We start from the raw sequence: 15,929 nt of genomic DNA, 5'->3' as shown, positions 1-15,929 counted from the left end.
AAATACACATGCCCAGGAACATACTTCATCTACTTCTGATAGGAATATGGGTATAATTATTGTTCTGTATGGGGATTATGGGTGAAATATCACAAATACACATGCCCAGGAACATACTTCATCTACTTCTGATAGGAATATGGGTATAACTATTGTTCTGTATGGGGATTATGGGTGAAATATCACAAATACACATGCCCAGGAACATATTTCATCTACTTCTGATAGGAATATGGGTATAACTATTGATCTGTATGGGGATTATGGGTGAAATATCACAAATACACATGCCCAGGAACATATTTCATCTACTTCTGATAGGAATATGGGTATATCTATTATGTATGGGGATTATGGGTGAAATATCACAAATACACATGCCCAGGAACATACTTCATCTACTTCTGATAGGAATATGGGTATAACTATTGTTCTGTATGGGGATTATGGGTGAAATATCACAAATACACATGCCCAGGAACATACTTCATCTACTTCTGATAGGAATATGGGTATATCTATTGTTCTGTATGGGGATTATGGGTGAAATATCACAAATACACATGCCCAGGAACATACTTCATCTACTTCTGATAGGAATATGGGTATATCTATTGTTCTGTATGGGGATTATGGTGAAATATCACACATACACATGCCCAGGAACATACTTCATCTACTTCTGATAGGAATATGGGTATAACTATTGTTCTGTATGGGGATTATGGGTGAAATATCACAAATACACATGCCCAGGAACATACTTCATCTACTTCTGATAGGAATATGGGTATAACTATTGATCTGTATGGGGATTATGGGTGAAATATCACAAATACACATGCCCAGGAACATATTTCATCTACTTCTGATAGGAATATGGGTATATCTATTCTGTATGGGGATTATGGGTGAAATATCACAAATACACATGCCCAGGAACATATTTCATCTACTTCTGATAGGAATATGGGTATATCTATTGTTCTGTATGGGGATTATGGTGAAATATCACAAATACACATGCCCAGGAACATACTTCATCTACTTCTGATAGGAATATGGGTATAACTATTGTTCTGTATGGGGATTATGGGTGAAATATCACAAATACACATGCCCAGGAACATACTTCATCTACTTCTGATAGGAATATGGGTATATCTATTGTTCTGTATGGGGATTATGGGTGAAATATCACAAATACACATGCCCAGGAACATACTTCATCTACTTCTGATAGGAATATGGGTATATCTATTGTTCTGTATGGGGATTATGGTGAAATATCACACATACACATGCCCAGGAACATACTTCATCTACTTCTGATAGGAATATGGGTATAATTATTGTTCTGTATGGGGATTATAGGTGAAATATCACAAATACACATGCCCAGGAACATACTTCATCTACTTCTGATAGGAATATGGGTATATCTATTGATCTGTATGGGGATTATGGGTGAAATATCACAAATACACATGCCCAGGAACATACTTCATCTACTTCTGATAGGAATATGGGTATAACTATTGTTCTGTATGGGGATTATGGGTGAAATATCACAAATACACATGCCCAGGAACATACTTCATCTACTTCTGATAGGAATATGGGTATAACTATTGTTCTGTATGGGGATTATGGGTGAAATATCACAAATACTCATGCCCAGGAACATACTTCATCTACTTCTGATAGGAATATGGGTATATCTATTGTTCTGTATGGGGATTATGGGTGAAATATCACAAATACACATGCTCAGGAACATACTTCATCTACTTCTGATAGGAATATGGGTATAACTATTGTTCTGTATGGGGATTATGGGTGAAATATCACACATACACATGCCCAGGAACATACTTCATCTACTTCTGATAGGAATATGGGTATAATTATTGTTCTGTATGGGGATTATAGGTGAAATATCACAAATACACATGCCCAGGAACATACTTCATCTACTTCTGATAGGAATATGGGTATATCTATTGTTCTGTATGGGGATTATGGGTGAAATATCACAAATACACATGCCCAGGAACATACTTCATCTACTTCTGATAGGAATATGGGTATAACTATTGTTCTGTATGGGGATTATGGGTGAAATATCACAAATACACATGCCCAGGAACATACTTCATCTACTTCTGATAGGAATATGGGTATAACTATTGTTCTGTATGGGGATTATGGGTGAAATATCACAAATACACATGCCCAGGAACATACTTCATCTACTTCTGATAGGAATATGGGTATATCTATTGTTCTGTATGGGGATTATGGGTGAAATATCACAAATACACATGCCCAGGAACATACTTCATCTACTTCTGATAGGAATATGGGTATATCTATTGATCTGTATGGGGATTATGGGTGAAATATCACAAATACACATGCCCAGGAACATACTTCATCTACTTCTGATAGGAATATGGGTATAATTATTGTTCTGTATGGGGATTATGGGTGAAATATCACAAATACACATGCCCAGGAACATACTTCATCTACTTCTGATAGGAATATGGGTATATCTATTGTTCTGTATGGGGATTATGGGTGAAATATCACAAATACACATGCCCAGGAACATACTTCATCTACTTCTGATAGGAATATGGGTATAATTATTGTTCTGTATGGGGATTATGGGTGAAATATCACAAATACACATGCCCAGGAACATACTTCATCTACTTCTGATAGGAATATGGGTATAATTATTGTTCTGTATGGGGATTATGGGTGAAATATCACAAATACACATGCCCAGGAACATACTTCATCTACTTCTGATAGGAATATGGGTATATCTATTGTTCTGTATGTGGATTATGAGTGAAATATCACAAATACACATGCCCAGGAACATACTTCATCTACTTCTGATAGGAATATGGGTATATCTATTGTTCTGTATGGGGATTATGAGTGAAATATCACAAATACACATGCCCAGGAACATACTTCATCTACTTCTGATAGGAATATGGGTATATCTATTGTTCTGTATGGGGATTATGGGTGAAATATCACAAATACACATGCCCAGGAACATACTTCATCTACTTCTGATAGGAATATGGGTATATCTATTGTTCTGTATGTGGATTATGAGTGAAATATCACAAATACACATGCCCAGGAACATACTTCATCTACTTCTGATAGGAATATGGGTATATCTATTGTTCTGTATGGGGATTATGGGTGAAATATCACAAATACACATGCCCAGGAACATACTTCATCTACTTCTGATAGGAATATGGGTATAACTATTGTTCTGTATGGGGATTATGGGTGAAATATCACAAATACACATGCCCAGGAACATACTTCATCTACTTCTGATAGGAATATGGGTATATCTATTGTTCTGTATGGGGATTATGGGTGAAATATCACAAATACACATGCCCGGGAACATACTTCATCTACTTCTGATAGGAATATGGGTATAATTATTGTTCTGTATGGGGATTATGGGTGAAATATCCCAAATACACATGCCCAGGAACATACTTCATCTACTTCTGATAGGAATATGGGTATCTCTATTGTTCTGTATGGGGATTATGGGTGAAATATCACACATACACATGCCCAGGAACATACTTCATCTACTTCTGATAGGAATATGGGTATATCTATTCTGTATGGGGATTATGGGTGAAATATCACAAATACACATGCCCAGGAACATACTTCATCTACTTCTGATAGGAATATGGGTATATCTATTGTTCTGTATGGGGATTATGGGTGAAATATCACACATACACATGCCCAGGAACATATTTCATCTACTTCTGATAGGAATATGGGTATATCTATTGATCTGTATGTGGATTATGGGTGAAATATCACACATACACATGCCCAGGAACATACTTCATCTACTTCTGATAGGAATATGGGTATAACTATTGTTCTGTATGGGGATTATGGGTGAAATATCACAAATACACATGCCCAGGAACATACTTCATCTACTTCTGATAGGAATATGGGTATATCTATTGTTCTGTATGGGGATTATGGGTGAAATATCACACATACACATGCCCAGGAACATACTTCATCTACTTCTGATAGGAATATGGGTATAATTATTGTTCTGTATGGGGATTATGGGTGAAATATCACAAATACACATGCCTAGGAACATACTTCATCTACTTCTGATAGGAATATGGGTATAACTATTGTTCTGTATGGGGATTATGGGTGAAATATCACAAATACACATGCCCAGGAACATACTTCATCTACTTCTGATAAGAATATGGGTATAATTATTGTTCTGTATGGGGATTATGGGTGAAATATCACAAATACACATGCCCAGGAACATACTTCATCTACTTCTGATAGGAATATGGGTATATCTATTGTTCTGTATGGGGATTATGAGTGAAATATCACACATACACATGCCCGGGAACATACTTCATCTACTTCTGATAGGAATATGGGTATATCTATTGTTCTGTATGGGGATTATGGGGGAAATATCACAAATACACATGCCCAGGAACATACTTCATCTACTTCTATAGGAATATGGGTATATCTATTGATCTGTATGGGGATTATGGGTGAAATATCACAAATACACATGCCCAGGAACATACTTCATCTACTTCTGATAGGAATATGGGTATATCTATTGATCTGTATGGGGATTATGGGTGAAATATCACAAATACACATGCTCAGGAACATACTTCATCTACTTCTGATAGGAATATGGGTATAACTATTGTTCTGTATGGGGATTATGGGTGAAATATCACACATACACATGCCCAGGAACATACTTCATCTACTTCTGATAGGAATATGGGTATAATTATTGTTCTGTATGGGGATTATAGGTGAAATATCACAAATACACATGCCCAGGAACATACTTCATCTACTTCTGATAGGAATATGGGTATATCTATTGTTCTGTATGGGGATTATGGGTGAAATATCACAAATACACATGCCCAGGAACATACTTCATCTACTTCTGATAGGAATATGGGTATAACTATTGTTCTGTATGGGGATTATGGGTGAAATATCACAAATACACATGCCCAGGAACATACTTCATCTACTTCTGATAGGAATATGGGTATAACTATTGTTCTGTATGGGGATTATGGGTGAAATATCACAAATACACATGCCCAGGAACATACTTCATCTACTTCTGATAGGAATATGGGTATATCTATTGTTCTGTATGGGGATTATGGGTGAAATATCACAAATACACATGCCCAGGAACATACTTCATCTACTTCTGATAGGAATATGGGTATATCTATTGATCTGTATGGGGATTATGGGTGAAATATCACAAATACACATGCCCAGGAACATACTTCATCTACTTCTGATAGGAATATGGGTATAATTATTGTTCTGTATGGGGATTATGGGTGAAATATCACAAATACACATGCCCAGGAACATACTTCATCTACTTCTGATAGGAATATGGGTATATCTATTGTTCTGTATGGGGATTATGGGTGAAATATCACAAATACACATGCCCAGGAACATACTTCATCTACTTCTGATAGGAATATGGGTATAATTATTGTTCTGTATGGGGATTATGGGTGAAATATCACAAATACACATGCCCAGGAACATACTTCATCTACTTCTGATAGGAATATGGGTATAATTATTGTTCTGTATGGGGATGATGGGTGAAATATCACAAATACACATGCCCAGGAACATACTTCATCTACTTCTGATAGGAATATGGGTATATCTATTGTTCTGTATGTGGATTATGAGTGAAATATCACAAATACACATGCCCAGGAACATACTTCATCTACTTCTGATAGGAATATGGGTATATCTATTGTTCTGTATGGGGATTATGAGTGAAATATCACAAATACACATGCCCAGGAACATACTTCATCTACTTCTGATAGGAATATGGGTATATCTATTGTTCTGTATGGGGATTATGGGTGAAATATCACAAATACACATGCCCAGGAACATACTTCATCTACTTCTGATAGGAATATGGGTATATCTATTGTTCTGTATGTGGATTATGAGTGAAATATCACAAATACACATGCCCAGGAACATACTTCATCTACTTCTGATAGGAATATGGGTATATCTATTGTTCTGTATGGGGATTATGGGTGAAATATCACAAATACACATGCCCAGGAACATACTTCATCTACTTCTGATAGGAATATGGGTATAACTATTGTTCTGTATGGGGATTATGGGTGAAATATCACAAATACACATGCCCAGGAACATACTTCATCTACTTCTGATAGGAATATGGGTATATCTATTGTTCTGTATGGGGATTATGGGTGAAATATCACAAATACACATGCCCGGGAACATACTTCATCTACTTCTGATAGGAATATGGGTATAATTATTGTTCTGTATGGGGATTATGGGTGAAATATCCCAAATACACATGCCCAGGAACATACTTCATCTACTTCTGATAGGAATATGGGTATCTCTATTGTTCTGTATGGGGATTATGGGTGAAATATCACACATACACATGCCCAGGAACATACTTCATCTACTTCTGATAGGAATATGGGTATATCTATTCTGTATGGGGATTATGGGTGAAATATCACAAATACACATGCCCAGGAACATACTTCATCTACTTCTGATAGGAATATGGGTATATCTATTGTTCTGTATGGGGATTATGGGTGAAATATCACACATACACATGCCCAGGAACATATTTCATCTACTTCTGATAGGAATATGGGTATATCTATTGATCTGTATGTGGATTATGGGTGAAATATCACACATACACATGCCCAGGAACATACTTCATCTACTTCTGATAGGAATATGGGTATAACTATTGTTCTGTATGGGGATTATGGGTGAAATATCACAAATACACATGCCCAGGAACATACTTCATCTACTTCTGATAGGAATATGGGTATATCTATTGTTCTGTATGGGGATTATGGGTGAAATATCACACATACACATGCCCAGGAACATACTTCATCTACTTCTGATAGGAATATGGGTATAATTATTGTTCTGTATGGGGATTATGGGTGAAATATCACAAATACACATGCCTAGGAACATACTTCATCTACTTCTGATAGGAATATGGGTATAACTATTGTTCTGTATGGGGATTATGGGTGAAATATCACAAATACACATGCCCAGGAACATACTTCATCTACTTCTGATAAGAATATGGGTATAATTATTGTTCTGTATGGGGATTATGGGTGAAATATCACAAATACACATGCCCAGGAACATACTTCATCTACTTCTGATAGGAATATGGGTATATCTATTGTTCTGTATGGGGATTATGAGTGAAATATCACACATACACATGCCCGGGAACATACTTCATCTACTTCTGATAGGAATATGGGTATATCTATTGTTCTGTATGGGGATTATGGGTGAAATATCACAAATACACATGCCCAGGAACATACTTCATCTACTTCTATAGGAATATGGGTATATCTATTGATCTGTATGGGGATTATGGGTGAAATATCACAAATACACATGCCCAGGAACATACTTCATCTACTTCTGATAGGAATATGGGTATATCTATTGATCTGTATGGGGATTATGGGTGAAATATCACAAATACACATGCCTAGGAACATACTTCATCTACTTCTGATAGGAATATGGGTATATCTATTGATCTGTATGGGGATTATGGGTGAAATATCACAAATACACATGCTCAGGAACATATTTCATCTACTTCTGATAGGAATATGGGTATATCTATTGATCTGTATGGGGATTATGGGTGAAATATCACAAATACACATGCCCAGGAACATATTTCATCTACTTCTGATAGGAATATGGGTATATCTATTGTTCTGTATGGGGATTATGGGTGAAATATCACAAATACACATGTGTTGTGAATTTGCTTTTTGCTCCCTCTAGTGGTTACTAGTTTTTTGACTCTGGTTTTTCTGTCATTCCTTTTATCCGCACCTGGGTCGTTAGTTAGGGGTGTTGCTATATAAGCTCCCTGGACCTTCAGTTCTATGCCTGGCAACGTAGTTATCAGAGCTAGTCTGCTGTGCTCTTGTCTACTGATCCTGGTTCCAGTTATATCAGCTAAGTTTGCCTTTTGCTTTTTGCTATTTGTTTTGGTTTTGTATTTTTGTCCAGCTTGTTCCAAATCTATATCCTGACCTTTGCTGGAAGCTCTAGGGGGCTGGTGTTCTCCCCCCGGACCGTTAGACGGTTCGGGGGTTCTTGAATTTCCAGTGTGGATTTTGATAGGGTTTTTGTTGACCATATAAGTTACCTTTCTTTATTCTGCTATCAGTAAGCGGGCCTCTCTGTGCTAAACCTGGTTCATTTCTGTGTTTGTCATTTCCTCTTACCTCACCGTTATTATTTGTGGGGGGCTTCTATCCAGCTTTGGGGTCCCCTTCTCTGGAGGCAAGAAAGGTCTTTGTTTTTCCTCTACTAGGGGTAGCTAGATTCTCCGGCTGGCGCGTGTCATCTAGAATCAACGTAGGAATGATCCCCGGCTACTGCTAGTGTTGGCGTTAGGAGTAGATATATGGTCAACCCAGTTACCACTGCCCTATGAGCTGGATTTTTGTATGCTGCAGACTTCCACGTTCCTCTGAGACCCTCGCCATTGGGGTCATAACAGTTTGCCAGGCCAGTATTAAATGTTTAATGCATTGCAGAAGAGGGATTATAAGAAAGAAGATTCTGAGTTTTTTTTTTTTTCTTCTTCCCCTTTACCTCAGAGTGGCTATGCTTGCTGCAGACATGAATGTCCAGACCTTGATTACAAGTGTGGACCAGCTGGCTACTCGTGTGCAGGGCATACAAGACTATGTTATCAGAAATCCTAGGTCAGAACCTAAAATACCGATTCCTGAACTGTTTTCCGGAGACAGGTTTAAGTTTAGGAATTTCATGAATAATTGTAAATTGTTTTTGTCCCTGAGACCCTGTTCATCTGGAGACTCTGCTCAGCAAGTAAAAATTATTATTTCGTTCTTACGGGGCGACCCTCAGGATTGGGCTTTTTCGCTGGCGCCAGGAGATCCGGCATTGGCTGATATTGATGCGTTTTTTCTGGCGCTCGGTTTACTTTATGAGGAACCCAATCTTGAGATTCAGGCAGAAAAGGCCTTGCTGGCTATGTCTCAGGGGCAGGACGAGGCTGAAGTGTATTGCCAAAAATTTCGGAAATGGTCCGTGCTGACACATTGGAACGAGTGTGCACTGGCCGCTAATTTTAGAAATGGCCTTTCTGAAGCCATTAAGAATGTTATGGTGGGTTTTCCCATTCCCACAGGTCTGAATGATACTATGGCACTGGCTATTCAAATTGACCGGCGGTTGCGGTAACGCAAAACCGCAAATTCCCTCATGGTGTTGTCTGAACAGACACCTAATTCGGTGCAATGTGATAGAAAAACCGCAAATTCCCTCATGGTGTTGTCTGAACAGACACCTGATTTAATGCAATGTGATAGAATCCTGACTAGAAATGAGCGGAAAATTCATAGACGCCGGAATGGCTTGTGCTACTACTGTGGTGATTCTACACATGTTATCTCAGCATGCTCTAAACGTATAGCTAAGGTTGTTAGTCCTGTCACCGTTGGTAATCTGCAACCTAAATTTATTCTGTCTGTAACTTTGATTTGCTCACTGTCGTCTTATCCTGTCATGGCGTTTGTAGATTCAGGTGCTGCCCTGAGTCTTATGGATCTGTCATTTGCTAAGCGCTGTGGTTTTACTCTTGAACCATTAGTAAATCCTATTCCTCTTAGGGGTATTGATGCTACGCCATTGGCAGCAAATAAACCGCAGTATTGGACACAGGTTACCATGTGCATGACTCCTGAACACCGCGAGGTGATACGTTTCCTGGTTTTACATAAAATGCATGATTTGGTTGTTTTAGGGCTGCCATGGTTACAGACCCATAATCCAGTCCTGGACTGGAAGGCTATGTCAGTCTCAAGTTGGGGCTGTCGTGGTATTCATGGGGAGTCCCTGCCTGTGTCTATTGCTTCTTCTACGCCTTCGGAAGTTCCTGAGTATTTGTCTGATTATCAGGATGTCTTCAGTGAGTCTGAGTCCAGTGCACTGCCTCCTCATAGGGACTGTGACTGTGCTATAGATTTGATCCCAGGCAGTAAATTTCCTAAGGGAAGACTGTTTAATCTGTCGGTACCTGAACATACCGCTATGCGTTCATATATCAAGGAGTCTCTGGAGAAAGGACATATTCGTCCGTCTTCTTCCCCTCTTGGTGCGGGATTCTTTTTTGTGGCAAAAAAGGACGGATCTTTGAGGCCTTGTATTGATTATCGGCTTTTAAATAAGATCACTATCAAATTTCAGTATCCTTTGCCGCTGTTGTCTGACTTGTTTGCCCGGATTAAAGGTGCCAAGTGGTTCACCAAGATAGACCTTCGTGGTGCGTACAACCTTGTGCGCATTAAGCAAGGTGATGAATGGAAAACCGCATTCAATACGCCCGAAGGTCATTTTGAGTACTTGGTGATGCCTTTTGGGCTCTCCAATGCGCCTTCAGTTTTTCAGTCCTTTATGCATGACATTTTCCGGAAGTATCTGGATAAATTTTTGATTGTTTATCTGGATGATATTTTGGTTTTTTCTGAGAATTGGGATTCGCATGTGGAGCAGGTCAGGTTGGTCTTTAAAATTTTGCGTGAAAATTCGTTATTTGTCAAGGGCTCAAAATGTCTTTTTGGTGTACAGAAGGTTCCCTTTTTGGGGTTCATTTTTTCCCCTTCTGCTGTGGAGATGGACCCAGTCAAGGTCCGAGCTATTCTTGATTGGACTCAGCCCTCGTCAGTTAAGAGTCTTCAGAAGTTCTTGGGTTTCGCTAACTTCTACCGTCGTTTTATCGCTAATTTTTCTAGCATTGTGAAACCTTTGACGGATATGACCAAGAAGGGCTCCGATGTAGCTAACTGGGCTCCTGCTGCCGTGGAGGCTTTCCAGGAGTTGAAACGCCGGTTTACTTCGGCGCCTGTTTTGTGCCAGCCCGATGTCTCACTTCCCTTTCAGGTTGAGGTGGATGCTTCAGAGATTGGAGCAGGGGCCGTTTTGTCGCAGAGAGGCCCTGGTTGCTCTGTTATGAAACCTTGTGCCTTTTTCTCTAGGAAGTTTTCGCCTGCCGAGCGAAATTATGATGTGGGCAATCGGGAGTTGTTGGCCATGAAATGGGCATTTGAGGAGTGGCGTCATTGGCTCGAGGGTGCTAAGCATCGTGTGGTGGTCTTGACTGATCACAAAAATCTGATGTATCTCGAGTCTGCTAAACGCCTTAATCCGAGACAGGCCCGCTGGTCATTGTTTTTCTCCCGCTTTGATTTTGTTGTCTCGTATTTACCAGGTTCAAAGAATGTGAAGGCCGATGCTCTTTCTAGGAGCTTTGTGCCTGATGCTCCTGAAGTCGCTGATCCTGTTGGTATTCTTAAAGATGGAGTTATCTTGTCAGCTATTTCTCCGGATCTGCGACGTGTGTTGCAGAGATTTCAGGCTGATAGGCCTGAGTCTTGTCCACCTGACAGACTGTTTGTCCCGGATAAGTGGACTAGCAGAGTCATTTCCGAGGTTCATTCCTCGGTGTTGGCAGGTCACCCGGGAATTTTTGGCACCAGAGATCTGGTGGCCAGGTCCTTTTGGTGGCCTTCCTTGTCAAGGGATGTGCGGTCATTTGTGCAGTCCTGTGGGACTTGTGCTCGAGCCAAGCCTTGCTGTTCTCGTGCCAGCGGTTTGCTCTTGCCCTTGCCTGTCCCGAAGAGACCTTGGACACATATCTCCATGGATTTCATTTCTGATCTTCCGCTATCTCAGGGCATGTCCGTTATCTGGGTGATATGTGATCGCTTCTCCAAGATGGTCCATTTGGTTCCTTTGCCTAAGCTGCCTTCCTCTTCCGATCTGGTTCCTGTGTTTTTCCAGAACGTGGTTCGTTTGCACGGCATCCCTGAGAATATTGTGTCAGACAGAGGATCCCAGTTCGTTTCCAGGTTCTGGCGATCCTTTTGTAGTAGGATGGGCATTGATTTGTCGTTTTCGTCTGCCTTCCATCCTCAGACTAATGGACAGACGGAGCGAACCAATCAGACTTTGGAGGCTTATTTGAGGTGTTTTGTCTCTGCTGATCAGGACGATTGGGTGACATTCTTGCCGTTGGCTGAGTTTGCCCTTAATAATCGGGCTAGTTCCGCCACCTTGGTTTCGCCTTTTTTCTGCAACTCTGGTTTCCATCCTCGCTTTTCTTCGGGTCATGTGGAGCCTTCTGACTGTCCTGGGGTGGATTCTGTGGTGGATAGGTTGCAGCGGATCTGGAATCATGTGGTGGACAACTTGAAGTTGTCACAGGAGAGGGCTCAGCGCTTTGCCAACCGCCGCCGCGGTGTGGGTCCCCGACTACGCGTTGGGGATTTGGTATGGCTTTCTTCCCGCTTTGTTCCTATGAAGGTCTCCTCTCCCAAATTTAAACCTCGTTTTATTGGGCCTTACAAGATATTGGAAATCCTTAATCCTGTATCTTTTCGTCTGGATCTTCCTGTGTCGTTTGCTATTCACAATGTATTTCATAGGTCCTTGTTGCGGCGGTACATTGTGCCTGTAGTTCCTTCTGCTGAGCCTCCTGCTCCGGTGTTGGTTGAGGGCGAGTTGGAGTACGTGGTGGAGAAGATCTTGGATTCTCGCCTCTCCAGGCGGAGGCTTCAGTACCTGGTCAAGTGGAAGGGCTATGGTCAGGAGGATAATTCCTGGGTGGTCGCCTCTGATGTTCATGCGGCCGATTTAGTTCGTGCCTTTCATGCCGCTCATCCTGATCGCCCTGGTGGTCGTGGTGAGGGTTCGGTGACCCCTCACTAAGGGGGGGGTACTGTTGTGAATTTGCTTTTTGCTCCCTCTAGTGGTTACTAGTTTTTTGACTCTGGTTTTTCTGTCATTCCTTTTATCCGCACCTGGGTCGTTAGTTAGGGGTGTTGCTATATAAGCTCCCTGGACCTTCAGTTCTATGCCTGGCAACGTAGTTATCAGAGCTAGTCTGCTGTGCTCTTGTCTACTGATCCTGGTTCCAGTTATATCAGCTAAGTTTGCCTTTTGCTTTTTGCTATTTGTTTTGGTTTTGTATTTTTGTCCAGCTTGTTCCAAATCTATATCCTGACCTTTGCTGGAAGCTCTAGGGGGCTGGTGTTCTCCCCCCGGACCGTTAGACGGTTCGGGGGTTCTTGAATTTCCAGTGTGGATTTTGATAGGGTTTTTGTTGACCATATAAGTTACCTTTCTTTATTCTGCTATCAGTAAGCGGGCCTCTCTGTGCTAAACCTGGTTCATTTCTGTGTTTGTCATTTCCTCTTACCTCACCGTTATTATTTGTGGGGGGCTTCTATCCAGCTTTGGGGTCCCCTTCTCTGGAGGCAAGAAAGGTCTTTGTTTTTCCTCTACTAGGGGTAGCTAGATTCTCCGGCTGGCGCGTGTCATCTAGAATCAACGTAGGAATGATCCCCGGCTACTGCTAGTGTTGGCGTTAGGAGTAGATATATGGTCAACCCAGTTACCACTGCCCTATGAGCTGGATTTTTGTATGCTGCAGACTTCCACGTTCCTCTGAGACCCTCGCCATTGGGGTCATAACACACATGCCCAGGAACATACTTCATCTACTTCTGATAGGAATATGGGTATAACTATTGTTCTGTATGGGGATTATGGGTGAAATATCACAAATACACATGCCCAGGAAGATATTTCATCTACTTCTGATAGGAATATGGGTATAACTATTGTCTTTAGTCGAGTCTTTAGTCGAGTCCGGGACCGAGCCGCCAGGTGCCGCGCGCTGCCCGTCCACGCCGCCCGGAGGAGGGGGGAGGTCCGGCGCCCACCTTCGGTCGGGCTTCGCCCTCTCGTCGCCGGAGGCAGCCCTGTGCATCCACAGACAGCCTCGCGGCACGCTCCCGGGGGGAGTGACGGAGGGTAAACCCCGTCGGGTGGGCCCAGGGCGGGTGGGTCTGGCCTTGGGGGGACGTAAGGGAGAAAGGAGGGGAGGGTGTCGGGGCGCGGAGCCTCGGGCCTCCCTCGATGTCACCCTTGCGACGGGACCCCAGCCGCGCCACGGAGGCGATCGACGGAGGGGCGACCCTCAGACAGGCGTAGCCCCGGGAGCAACCCGGGGCCGCAAGGTGCGTTCGAAGTGTCGATGATCAATGTGTCCTGCAATTCACACTAATTCTCGCAGCTAGCTGCGTTCTTCATCGCCGCGCGATCCGAGTGATCCACCGTTAAGAGTCGCGCTTTCTGGGTCTGGGACGCTCGGAGGCGCCCCCTTTCTCACTCTCGTGTCGGCCGGCCGCAAAAGACTGGGGTGCTTCGAAAGGGGTTTTCCATCTTGGCCCTGTTGCCCCGGGCGCTCGGCCTCCCCCGTCCCTCCCTCCGGCGGGGAGGAGAACGAAAGGAGGGCTCGAGGCTTCTCGACCTACCGCCCGGACCCGCGTACCCCGGGGAGGGGGGTGCGCGGGCGCACGGGAGAATGCTACCCGGGACGGCCTTTCGCATACGGGGGGCTTCTGTTTTTCCTCGGCGGGCGGCGGCAGGGCAAAAATCGTCGGTGCGAGGCCGGGCGTCTTTCTCGGGCGACGGAGCGAGAGGGGCACCCCGCGCCCTCCCGACGTCGCCCGCCCGGCAGCTGTCCTCGCGTGCCCTCGCCGCCCCTGCCCTGCGGAGTGCGCCGGCGGAGCGGAAGGAGACCCACCACCGCCACCGCCGCCCCTTCGGCCTTACGCGGGGGGTGGCGGGCGGCTGGGCTCGGCTTCTGGCTCCGCGCCTCATGGGGTTTTCTCTCTCGCCCGTTAATGATCCTTCCGCAGGTTCACCTACGGAAACCTTGTTACGACTTTTACTTCCTCTAGATAGTCAAGTTCGATCGTCTTCTCGGCTCTCCGCCAGGATCTTGGCGGACCCCGGCAGGGCCGATCCAAGGACCTCACTAAACCATCCAATCGGTAGTAGCGACGGGCGGTGTGTACAAAGGGCAGGGACTTAATCAACGTGAGCTTATGACCCGCACTTACTGGGAATTCCTCGTTCACGGGGAAGAATTGCAATCCCCGATCCCCATCACGAACGGGGTTCAGCGGGTTACCCGCACCTGTCGGCGAAGGGTAGACACACGCTGGTCCGTTCAGTGTAGCGCGCATGCAGCCCCGGACATCTAAGGGCATCACAGACCTGTTATTGCTCGATCTCGCGTGGCTGAGCGCCACTTGTCCCTCTAAGAAGCTGGACGCGGACCGCGGGGGGTCGCCTAGCTAGTTAGCATGCCGGAGTCTCGTTCGTTATCAGAATTAACCAGACAAATCGCTCCACCAACTAAGAACGGCTGTCATGATCTCTGCAGGCAGAGATCATAGCAAGCCTATAGAGGGACAAGCTCTCGGAAGATGGAACTATACTGACCATGAACTAAGCCTGCCGCGCAACTAGAAATAGCCAGGTAGCATTTCCTATTTATAGCTAGATGCCCAGCTCTGGCCTAAGACCTAAATAGCTAGCAGAGGGAAATATAAGACCTGGCTCACCTCTAGAGAAATATTCCAAAGAAGACAGTAGCCCCCCACATATAATGACGGTGAGTTCAGATGAAACAACAAACGCAGCAGGAAAATAGTCTTAGCAAATTTGAGGTCCGCTTACTAGATAGCAGAAGACAGATAGTATACTTTCATGGTCAGCAGAAAAACACTAACAAATCACCATCCAGAGATTACCTTAAACTCTGGCATTAACTCATAACGCCAGAGTAGCAATCCCTGATC

The 15,929-nt window shown here is 43.2% G+C and overlaps 1 non-coding gene across 1 annotated transcript; it reads right to left on the bottom strand.

The window, feature by feature from the left end:
* Positions 1-14,251: 14,251 nt before the first annotated feature.
* LOC143771255 (5.8S ribosomal RNA) lies at positions 14,252-14,405 on the bottom strand. Its single transcript, XR_013215054.1, has one exon. It is a non-coding gene; the product is annotated as a 5.8S ribosomal RNA (ribosomal RNA).
* Between the last annotated feature and the right edge of the window lie 1,524 nt (positions 14,406-15,929).

This window comes from Ranitomeya variabilis, chromosome 4 (assembly GCF_051348905.1).
Source record: "Ranitomeya variabilis isolate aRanVar5 chromosome 4, aRanVar5.hap1, whole genome shotgun sequence".
In the NCBI taxonomy this organism is placed as follows: Eukaryota; Metazoa; Chordata; class Amphibia; order Anura; family Dendrobatidae; genus Ranitomeya; species Ranitomeya variabilis.
The sequence above is the reverse complement of the archived record's forward strand: the minus strand, read 5'-3'. Positions and strand labels throughout refer to the sequence as shown.